Raw genomic sequence first — 11,357 nt, 5'->3', positions numbered from 1 at the left:
ACTGTAATGTGGGGGTGATAAAATGGATATGAAATTTGTTTGTGATGATATTAGTGGTTGAAACAAACCTCGGGGAGCAAATGCTTAAGCTCTTAGTGTAATTTTGAAGAGAGGAATTAATAAACATTATGTTTGCAACAGAGAAACTAGGAGAGCCAGAACATTACAAGACTAGAGGTTCTTGATCACTCAGGGTAGTTTTGACAAAACCATCAGACAGCAAAATCAGTGGGTAATCCAGAAATAGATGGTACCATACAATGAAGAATAGTCAAATTCCAGTGGAATTTGTACTAGCAGCAGAGGTAGTAGTGACAAAACAAGTAAACAATGTAAGTGATAGAGAATACATTTTTCGATTTTAGTTTTCTCTTACAGAAAAAAAAAAAAGAGGTTTTAATCTCTTTATTGGAACATGGAACTGACTTGTGGACCAAATGTTTTAAGGTTAAAAATGTGGGCTTGAAGTGATCTATTAATAGATGGTTAAACAGGTAACACAGAGCTCTTGCATGAATATATACTGTAAAGAGATAAATTCATAATGTTTTATATAATAAAGATATACCCCATAATATTTCTGAGTTCAACACACAACGTAGATACTAACTGATCAAATAGAAGTACTGTATTGAGTTTACGTGGCAAGGTTTTAGTAGCAGGGGGGTGCAGGGGTGATCTCTGTGAGAAGAATCCAGAAGCTGCCCCATGTTAGATAAGGGCCAGTTTCAGCTGGCTCCAAAGGGACTGGCCACTAGCTGGAGCCAAGCCAATAAGCAATGTTGTTGGCACCTCTGTGAGAGCAGATTTAAGAAAGGGAAAAAAACCTGCTGCACAACAGCAGCTGGGAGAGAGAGGAGTAAGAAAAAGGCTTGCAGACCCCAAGGTCAGTGCAAAAGGAGGGCAGGAGGTGCTCCAGGCACGCAGCAGAAGTTCCCCTGCAGCCTGTGGAGAGGCCCCTGGTGGAGCAGGCTGTCCCCCTGCAGCCCATGGGTCCCACATGGAGCAGATCTCCACGCTGCAGCCCGTGGAGGAGCCCCCGGTGGAGCAGGTGGATGTGGCCTGGAGGAGGCTGAGGCCCATGGAGAGCCCCCGCAGGAGCAGGCCCCGGGCCGGAGCTGCAGCCTCTGGAGAGGAGCCCACGCAGGAGCAGGGGGTCTGGGGGGAGGCGCCGCCTGTTGGGGACCCGTGCTGGAGCAGTTTGCTCCTGGGGGATGGATCCCGTGGTACGGAGCCATGTGGGAGCAGTTCTTGGAAAGCTGTGGCCTGTGGGCAGCCCCTGCAGGCGCAGTTCGGGAAGGATGGCATCCCGTGGGAGGGACCCCACGTGGAGCAGGGGCAGAGAGTGACCGTGAAGGAGCAGCAGAGACAAAGTGTTAGAGACTGCCTGCAGCCCCCGTTCCCGGTTCTCCAGTGCTGCTCTGGGGGAGGAGGTGGAAGAGGATGGATGGGTGGGTGGGTGGGTGGGTGTGAAGGTGTTTTTAGTTTGCTTTTAGTTTCTCACAGCTTTGTCTTGTTAGTAATAGACAACAAATGACATTAATCTCCCAATGCTGAGTCTGTTTTGCCCTTGATGGTTGTTGTTGAGTGATCTCCCTGTTGTTATCTCAGCTCTTGAGCCCTATTCATTGTATTTTCTCCCTTTTTTCCTGTGAGGAGCGGGAGTGAGAGAGCAGTTGTGGAGCTCTGCTGCCCAGCTGAATAAAACCACCACAGGTACATAGGCTATAAACAGCTTTGTGTGCTTCAAGTTTAGAAGTCACTTCAGATAATTATAAAGTGTATACAATTTGTATTGTAAGAAAATAACATGGAAATAATTATATATCCAGGTGTATTCAGAAGTAACCCTGTGACAGAAGAACTGAGAGTCAGCAATACTGTACTACCAGCAACCTTAGTTAGGAAAGGTTGGATTATGGTCTTTTTCCATAAACCATTCAAATATATCTCTGCAAAGCAGAGAAGGTTGACAGAGAATCGCCTCCACACCTAGTCCTTTTCAGTCCTAATTCCTATTCATTCGCACTCCTGGATGAATAATGTGATGGTAATCTCTCTTTTACAACTTTGCAAATAAACAAACAAAACCTCCAACCCCTATATTTCTAAAACAAAGCCTTACAAAGTAAAACAGAAAAGAATCCACACTGGGAATATTAAGAGCAGTACTGGAAGAAAAAATCAAAACAAAAATAAAAATTTGTACGTTAGATACAACACTCTGAAGTATGAATTCCCCTGAATTTGGATTTGCAGTACATATATATTTCTTGTTCTCACGGAAGAACAGTGAATTATAAACCTTGCTGCTCCTTAGCCATTCCACTGTATGAGACGATGAGGTGTAAGTGGCTTTTATAACCTTTTGTAAGGTTTTTTAGTATGCTGTGATATTTTCCGGGCAGGGACTAGGTACAATAAAGTGAGTTAAATGAAAAGAAAAAGCATTAACAGTGGATTTCATCTTAGTATTTAATTAGCTAGAGGCCATGTAAGAATAGACTAAATATCAGCACAGGGTTCTTGATTACAATCTTAGAACAGATGGGCATTTTTATCTTGAAAGGATGACCAGCTTATCTGTAGTTTTCCAGCTATCGTGACTGATCTATATCTTCTTTATCCAGCCTAATCAAGTACAGAAAGTTTATTAAGATAATAAGACTGAAAGTTATCACCAGTTCTGCTCTCTAATCTTGATGTAGTTTTGCTGTGTTCTGTGTTTCAAGAGGTCTGTCAGCCAACAAAGGCTAAAGTTTGAGGGGTATCATTTACAGGCCTACAATGATTTTTTTTGCTCAACAACAAGCAACTTAAAACCAAGGTTAAATTGATGGCAAGAGGTTATTGTCATGACAACTCCAGCAGGCTAAACAAAGAATATAAGAACAGGGTAACAGGTGGAATTCTTTGCCCAGAACAAGCAGGTTCCTGGGTCTCCTAGTGACTACTTTCTTGGTGTTGTTGACCGCAGTTCTGACTTACCTTCTACAAGCACAGGAGAGAAGATGGTTTAAATCAGAATAACCACAGTAGTGGAATCTATGCCAAATGTGTATGAAATGATATGCATAACCAGTGGATGTATGCACTGAAGAGCCAAATGTCAGGAATGTAAAATTTGTGTTAGCTTTTTTAATACATGTACCTTCTAAACATTTTCTATATAGTTGTTTTTATTATTTATAAGTTACTTAGATTTAAAATTAAAAAACCTTCCTAAAGAGACTTTAAATTTGGATTTATTTTGAAACCCAATTATGTCATAAGAGATGCCTTCCATTCTATAGGATGACTGCATTTTTTGCATTATCAAGGAAAACCAATTGATTTTCGGTAATTTTTTTATGAACACATCACTGTGTCCATGATCAGGTGACTGCATGACACTTGAAGTGGAAAAGCAGTTCACAGCTAATAAAGGTCCAGCAGTTAATAATCTGAAAAAGTTTTTTTTTGTTTTGAACCGTCTTTTTTTGTTTGCTTGTTTGTTTTCCTTTTTTTTTTTTTCTCAGAAGTAGAGGCATACCTACTATTGCTACTTGAGTACTGGATTCCCATCTTACTTTTGGATATCCTGGCAGTACGTTGCTTGGAAAGAAGTCGCACTGTCTGTGGAATCATCATTACCTGTGAGCAGCATAGAAAGGAGCACAGTCTATCAGTAGTTATGGCACTTCTTGCCTTGCCTCTACAAGTCAGAAATTCTCAAGGAGATGGTCTATGGGGCTTTTGACTGAAAGATCAATGTTTAAATAAAATCTGTGTGCTGATTACACATCTACACGTTCAATCAATGAGTCACTGAAATTCCATAACATGCTAAATATTGATGACCGGAAAACAAATGTGTGCAATTGCACTTCACTCTGTTTTTCTTGCTCTTCCTAATCTCAACAACCCTTAATAAATATGAGGTTATTATTGCCAGTTATGCTACATGTTACCAGCTATTGTGTTATGAAGTGCTACAGTTAGCTGTTATTGATCTTACCTGTCTTTTTAATTATTAAAGTGACCTGAGGCTTGGTTTGGTCAGCCATGCAGGTCATTCTTCCACCTTAATGATGTGAAATGCTATTGTCAGGGTGAGGGAGTCAGAGTACCCATAGTTTAATGCTCTTTTACATGCCAATTATCCTCCAGAGTATATAACAGCTGCAGTCAATTAAACATCAAAATCTGGAGGTCATCTGTCTGCTTCTTGACCTCTCTGTGACTGAAACTCAACAATAGATATCTTTGATAATCTTGCCTTTCCTATGAAAGAAATTATGTTCTAAACTGTATAGGTGATGCCCCAAAAAGCCAGGTCATATTTCAGCAGAGACATATTTGGGAACAGAGCAAAAAGCATGGTCAGATTGTTGGAGACTAATTTAAGAAAGACCTGAACAGAAATACATAATCTAGATCAAATAGTTTTGGATATGTGAAGGTTGTGCAAGCAGATGGGTCAGTTTTTCCAGAAGGAGACAGAGATGCTAAAACTCTGGTCTTGATCAGAATCTGACCAGTGATATCATAGTAGTGCCAATAATGGAATGAAGCAGAATGTGACAACCATTTAGTGTGTTGGTATCATGCTGCTGTATGTAAATCAGGCATCTTTCAGGAACCTTCCACCTTTTGTACCATGGAGAGTGCTGTAAGCAGTATGTAATATAACCCAAAGTTAAACCTTATAAATAGGTTTTCCAAGGGATTTATAAAAGAAGCTGAAACAATTGTTCATTGTCTTGTAATTTAACGTCCTAGTAATATTTGATTTTTTTAGTCCTTTAATTTTACTGATAAAATATTAAGGAGGGCTTTTCATTTTTCCTGGTTCTTACCTTCCTCTCTTAGGAAAAGGTTTCATCCTACAATTTGTTTTCATCCAATATATATTTTAAATACACATAGAAATATCTAGCCATTTGTTTTGTGACCATATATGTAACTTTCCCCTTATATTGATGTTTTACATATATATATATGTATTACTTTAAAATTGTTGTGATAGAAAGGGACAAAGTGTTTTCAGGAGAGGTTTTCATTTACAGCATAGCAGATTTGTTAACCTTTCAAACAGCATATAAAAATCCGAATCTTTATGAAGATGGTACAGTCTAGCAAACAGCAAAGCCTGAAGCATTACTCTAAGACAACCATCCTTTCACAGTTTCTGATGCTTGTAACAGCTAGTGTAGTTTCTAATTCCTGTAAAATATAAAGTTCTGTAGGCCCTTGAAACCATTTGGAAATTGAACCAAATGTTCAGCACAAAATTTTGCTATCTGCTTGAACATGGCTATTCATTGGATGTGTCCTGGCAGACAGCAAATTTCTGGATAGTTTATTCTACTGGCACTAGTCCTCAGAGTCCTAGCGACCAAGGATTTGCCTGTTTGAGAGATTTTGTCTCTTCAGCTAACAGAGCAATGGGCAACAAATCACTCTGGGTGTGATCCAAAGCTCAGTAAAGTCAATGGAGGCATTTGTGGAAGGGAGGTTAGGAGGACTATCTTTAGTAATGATTTCTCCAGAGCTCTCTCTTACAGTTGGTTTACCATTGATCTGTTTTTTTAACCTTTGTAGTAAGCTGAAAAGCCCACTTCACTACTTCCACTCTACTGAGAAATGCTGAGCTGAGAGCTGGAAGGATTTTTGGTTGTTTTCCTGACATTAGGCTGGTGAGTATTTACATATCATCAGATGGATATATATATATTTTTTTTTAATTTAAATTTCGGAAGGAGCACAGCATAAAGTAGTTGGTTATTAAAGGTTTTACAAATATAAGCTAATAACCTAAATTATACTTGTATATGGCTATAACAATCCTATTTTCTATCTTCCTTGAGATATTTCTTTCTTTATACTTTCTACTGCAAGAATAACTACTTGAAGCAAATGTGCTATGTAATATTGCACTAGGGCGCTATGGATTTTTAAAAAGTACCTCTTTTGCGATATGTTAAAAAAATCTTGGCTGATTACAACTTGTTAGCTTTGCTGCTGCTCCAGTTCCGTTTACAAAAAAAAAAAAATATGGCTTTATATTCCCTCCCACTGATTTTCAACTAAAACAGAACTTAGTTGCCTGCTGATCCTGCTGGCTTTTTTAAATGAAAAACTTATTCTTCTTAAACTACTGGAAAATTATGTTTAAAAATCAGCATAATTTCATTGCCTTTTATTTCTGTCTGTCATGAAACTGCTAGGCTGCTTTCTGGAGCAACTCAGTATAATTTAATGCACAAATTTAGTTATAGTTATGAATATACTGACTGAAAAATATTTTAATGATCCAGCGATATTAGTCACTCTATAGTAAAATTATCTGTGTGCATACATTGGAAAAAAAATAAATCAGTGTCTATAGATGCCTCTATCTCCATAACAGATAAATGCATAGGATTGAGACTTGGCAGGTTCGCTAAGGAGTGACTTTTCCTAGCCAGTGTAATGGATGTGGTTCAGCCATTTAAATTGCAGAGAACACAGAAATTATTTCAGCATGATGACATTGCATGACTTTTGTTTTTAAGAATGGTAAGAACCATTCTTACAGTCAGGAGAACATAGAATAAAAAACTTTACTTGGAGACTGGCAGAGAATGACAATATTTCTACTTATTGAACAACGTGGTGGGATTGCATAATTTCCCATTTCTCTTCAATAAGGATGAAGTACATAGGAAGAACCAACAACGCTGACGAGTTCAAGTCTTGCAGGGGTCAAAACTCATGCTTTTCTGAATGTTTATGAAGGTTGCGTGTGTTTTATAAAATTAGCCTTTTTGGTGAATTTCCAACCATTCTGTTTTGATTTATTCCTTTTGGACTGACTATGCACCTGTCCTTTTCAGTTTTAATACATGTACCAAATAATTGGCCATAAAATGGGACACAAGGGTATGAGAGGCATTTCTTATACTGCCTGGTAGACCTCAACATACCCTTTAGTAAGTAGTTCAGTGTGCAAGACAGGGCTTGGGCTGCAAGACCAGAAGAACCATTAAGATCTTACAAAAGATAGAATATTTCACTGAAATATTCATCAAAACCTGCTTTTTTTTTTTTTTTTTTTTTGACAGAGTGGGAGGCAGGGGAAATACTGACTACACTAATGGAAGAATTTCATGTGATGGAAAATCAGCTCCATCTCCCATTTTCCAATGGTTAGCTACATTCACTGTTCAAACCATGTGCCTAACTGTGGCTGAAAAGATCGTACATACTTGGAGAACACAGCCTGTATAGTTTAAATTCAGCCAACTGACCGTCAGCTGATCCTTAATGGAAAGATCAAAGAAAATTAGTATTCTGCATTACAGATTACCAGTTCTATGAGAAACCTCTTTTGGCCCCTCTACTTTCCCTTCCCGTCTGTACTATTATTATACGGAAGGTATCACACAGTTCTAGTTTGGCACTGTTTAGTCAGTGTCTGAATAAAAATTAGTTGGGGAAGAAAATTGTGTATATCTTTTTTTCTCTTCAAATGGTACAATTTTCTCACTAAATTCTGGCCTAGGGTGTGTGACCAATATTGCAGGAGGTTTTAAGATTTATTAAAAACAAGAGAAAAGTGCTTGTATCCTATTAGCTTTTTACTATGATGGGATTCAACTTAACCTGTGTCTCTAGAAACATTTTGTTTGCTGCTGGCTCACTCAGAACCTGAACACAGTTGCTATCACAGTGACTGTCATATTAATAAGTCTTCAAACTGCTTGGATTAAAGTGACTGCTGTAATAAATCAGAGTAGTGACCCAGTAATTCTAGTGTCCTGTCGTTACATCACTTAGAACCAGACGCTCCAGAAAAAGGAATGAAAAGTACTCTTACTTAAACTCCATCTGTTAGCTTATTTGCACAGTCACTTTTGTACTAGTAACATGAAATTCATACTTAGAGTGGTGGGAAGTCTCTTCCACCAACCTAGACTTGAGCTGTCTTCAGAGTAGCCTCTGAACATTTCAAGGAAATAGACACAGTCTTGTAAAGTTCACTCTGCTGCTTCCTGCACTCTTCAGAGACTTTCTCACTCATTACTGCAAGTGGGCGAGTGCCTTTTTCAAGCCCTGTAAAAATGGAAAATCTAGCAGATGGTAGATACGGCCTATATGCCTGAAGTCCTTTCATATCCCTCTGTCATGTTTCCAAAACTACTTTCCAATGTGCTTTCCTGTGGAAGTCATTGGAATATTCCTGTTGGGTGGGATTATTACATTTCCTTTTCTATCTTTTTCCCCCTCCTCTCCCTCCCTCCTCTCCCTCCCGCCTTGTTTTTTCCCAACTGTAATTCAGAAAAAATTAGAGGCTTTTGTCATCATGTAAACACATTTATGGTAGATTTTGAGGGAAGAATAATTGGTCAGGCTGACTTATACCTCCTGCAGTATACTTCAGGGAACTATAAATCACTTTCAGTTGGATCTGGGTTTATATCAAACCTGCTGCTTCCATTGCTTCCCACAGGCTACCACTACGTAGTTTAGCTTGTTTTTCCTACTCTTGTTATGTGTTTTGAAACTGTGGTGTATTCCCAACAATCAAATGTAGTCAAACATAGTCATTACAAACATAACCATCACCTACTGGTGATAGTCAGAGGGGTTTCTTCTGCATGCTTGGGTCAAAAAAAATAAAATAAAATAAAAATCAGGATATCTTGTGTAAAATAGCCATAGAAGGGAGATGCATCTGTTTGCATCAGCTTGGGACTCACATAGCCTGGACCTCAGAAGCCAAAGGAAGGGACTGAGAGAATGATGAGCTGCCAACTGTAGGAGAACACCAGATCTGAAACCATCTAAGGAACATGAGGGTGCACAAGTCCATGGGACCTGATGAGATACATCCACGGGTACTGAGGGAATTGGTGGATGTAGTTGATAAGCCACTATCTATCATATTTGAGAAGTCATGGCAGTCTGGTGAAGTTCCCACTGACTGGAAGAGGGGAAACATAGCCCCCATATTTAAAAAGGGAAAAAAGGAGGACCCAGGGAACTGCAGGCCAGCCAGTCTCACCTCTGTGTCTGGCAGGATTATGGAGAAGATCCTTCTGGAAACTTTTCTAAGGCACATAGAAAATAAGGAGGTGATTAGTAACAGCCAGCATGGCTTCACTAGGGGTAGATCATGCCTGACAAATCTGGTGGCCTACAATGGGGTTACAGCATTGGTGGATAGTAGAAGAGCAACTGACATCATCTACCTGGACCCGTGCAAAGCATTTGACACTGTCCGCCATTATATTCCTGTCTCTAAATTGGAGAGACATGGATTTTTTGGATGGACCACTCATTGGGTGGATGGTCACATTCAAAGAGTTCTTAATGGCTCAATGTTCAGGTGGAGATCAGTAACAAGTGGTGTTCCTCAACCTGGTCTAGTGGAAGGTGTTCCACATGTCAGGGGTGTTGTAAATAGATGATTTAAAGTCCCTTCCAACCCAAACTATTCTATGATTCTATCCCAATGGTGTGAGCACTCTATCACCTCTCCTATACTTCTGGGTTGTTGTGTGACATAGACATTAAACTTAGGGGAGATTTATAAATCAGAGGTCAGTTACTCTCTAATTCCGGTATACTCATTACTCGCTGGATCACTTCTAGGAGTGTTCACCCAAGCCTTAAGTTGTCCTCAGCAAGCTGATTTTTCTACTCATTGTACATGACCAGAATTGGTCCTTTTTGTACTAGGCACAAAGATATTTCATCAACATAGACATTTAATTTTTTAGTGCATCACTTTCTTTAATTACCTTCCTCATGACTAACAGGAAACATATATACAGGCTGTGATATAAATGCGTAGATACAATGGGTCACTCCATGTAAGTAAAAACTACAATACTGTTGTATGAGTGCTGTATACTGATGTGTCACAGTGAAGTCCATTTGAAGGAGGATACCTTCAGCCAGAGAAAGTATTTTGATTACTAGTGGGTACTGATTATTGTATAAACAGTTGGGCAGTTCGGATCTGTGTTCCCATCCAAACTTTAAATGCTAAGTTTCTAAATGGTTTTGTTGCTATCCTGTGGAAGTATGTTTCATCTGGACACAGCAGAGTATTTCTTACAATATCATAAGTATAAATGCTTATGTATTAAACAACACCAAAGTAAAATAAAGCCCAGGCATGCTTAAACATCAGGGAAATCACTGTGAAGTTTGCTTGTAGCGAAATTCGAGTATATGAATTAACTGTTGAGGAAGCAAGAGCTGTTCAACTTTGGAGTCTGCTTTTTCTTGCTCCTGATAACATATTCCTACCAAAATCATAAAGATCTTCCTGAAGAACATATTTTTTGTCCTTGCAACATACAAACGCAAGACTGAACTGAAGATATTTTTGAAAACTTCCCTGGCATATGGATTATTTTATTCCTCTATGCTTTATTCCTCCAAAGAGCAGCAGCCTCAGTCTATGATAAAATAACAGCTAATCAATACCATAGGCTTTTTTTAGGTACATAGACACATCTGAATAAATTTACCTGTACTTTGTACTCGTATTGGGGATAATTGGGGAATATATTATTTGTCCATTTATAGAACCATTTAATATTTACATGCATATTATTGAGGCTAATAAGTACAGGAACATATATAGATATTTTTAGATACTCTTGAAACTGACTCACTTTCTCAAATGGTAACTATAAAAGAAATCCCAACAACTAAAAAATTCTGCTTCCGCACAAGTATTGTGTTTGCTTAACTAGACAAAAAACATGTAAAATGTGAACATTTGTAGTGGCAGGAAAAAAGAAAGAATGACAGATTTGGTTTAATATTCTTTTCTAAATAACATCTAATGCCTAATTTTGACTTTTGCAGAAACACAATAAGAGATTTAATTTTTGATAACATAAAGAACCCCAATGTATTCCTCGTTTCTCACTTCTTTCATTCTAAGTTCTTAAAATGCATTAAAAATGATACTAGTGACATCTATATGCTTTTCTGCCAATTGTGTGGATCTACAACGGTCCATAGAATAATATATGTAACATTCAATTTTTTAGACAAGATGTGAGGGGATCATATAGGAGAAAAGAGTTCAGTTGTTGAATTTTAACCCAGATTCTGCAACAAGTGGCAGTGCTAACTAAACTGCAACATCAGCCCCCCTTCCATCATAGGTGTCTATTGAAACTCAATGTAAAAATTGCTATTGACTTCAAAGTGGATGGAATCAGGTCCAGCAGTGGTTTCAGTGCATGCTTACTGCTTGCAAATAGGCTGAAAATGTCATGACTGGAACTTCAAGGACAGTACTGGAAGCAACGGTTAGCAAACTCTGCCTGCACTCCAAAAATAACCCAAGGTCACTTTGAGAAAGTGTC

At 38.6% G+C, this 11,357-nt stretch overlaps 1 long non-coding RNA gene across 2 annotated transcripts; it reads left to right on the top strand.

Moving 5' to 3' along the window:
* Positions 1 to 454: 454 nt before the first annotated feature.
* On the top strand, positions 455 to 10,192 carry LOC308195503. Of its 2 annotated transcripts, XR_013951557.1 has the most exons (5): positions 455 to 886; positions 1,657 to 1,716; positions 3,522 to 3,635; positions 5,584 to 5,678; positions 6,673 to 10,192. It is a non-coding gene; the product is annotated as an uncharacterized lncRNA (long non-coding RNA). The 2 variants fall into 2 exon arrangements; XR_013951558.1 differs by lacking the exons at positions 5,584 to 5,678; positions 6,673 to 10,192 and having other exon boundaries at positions 3,522 to 3,991.
* The last annotated feature ends 1,165 nt before the right edge of the window (positions 10,193 to 11,357 follow it).

This window comes from Anser brachyrhynchus (assembly GCF_964034855.1).
Source record: "Anser brachyrhynchus genome assembly, chromosome: 5".
NCBI classification, from domain to species: Eukaryota; Metazoa; Chordata; class Aves; order Anseriformes; family Anatidae; genus Anser; species Anser brachyrhynchus.
The sequence above is the reverse complement of the archived record's forward strand: the minus strand, read 5'-3'. Positions and strand labels throughout refer to the sequence as shown.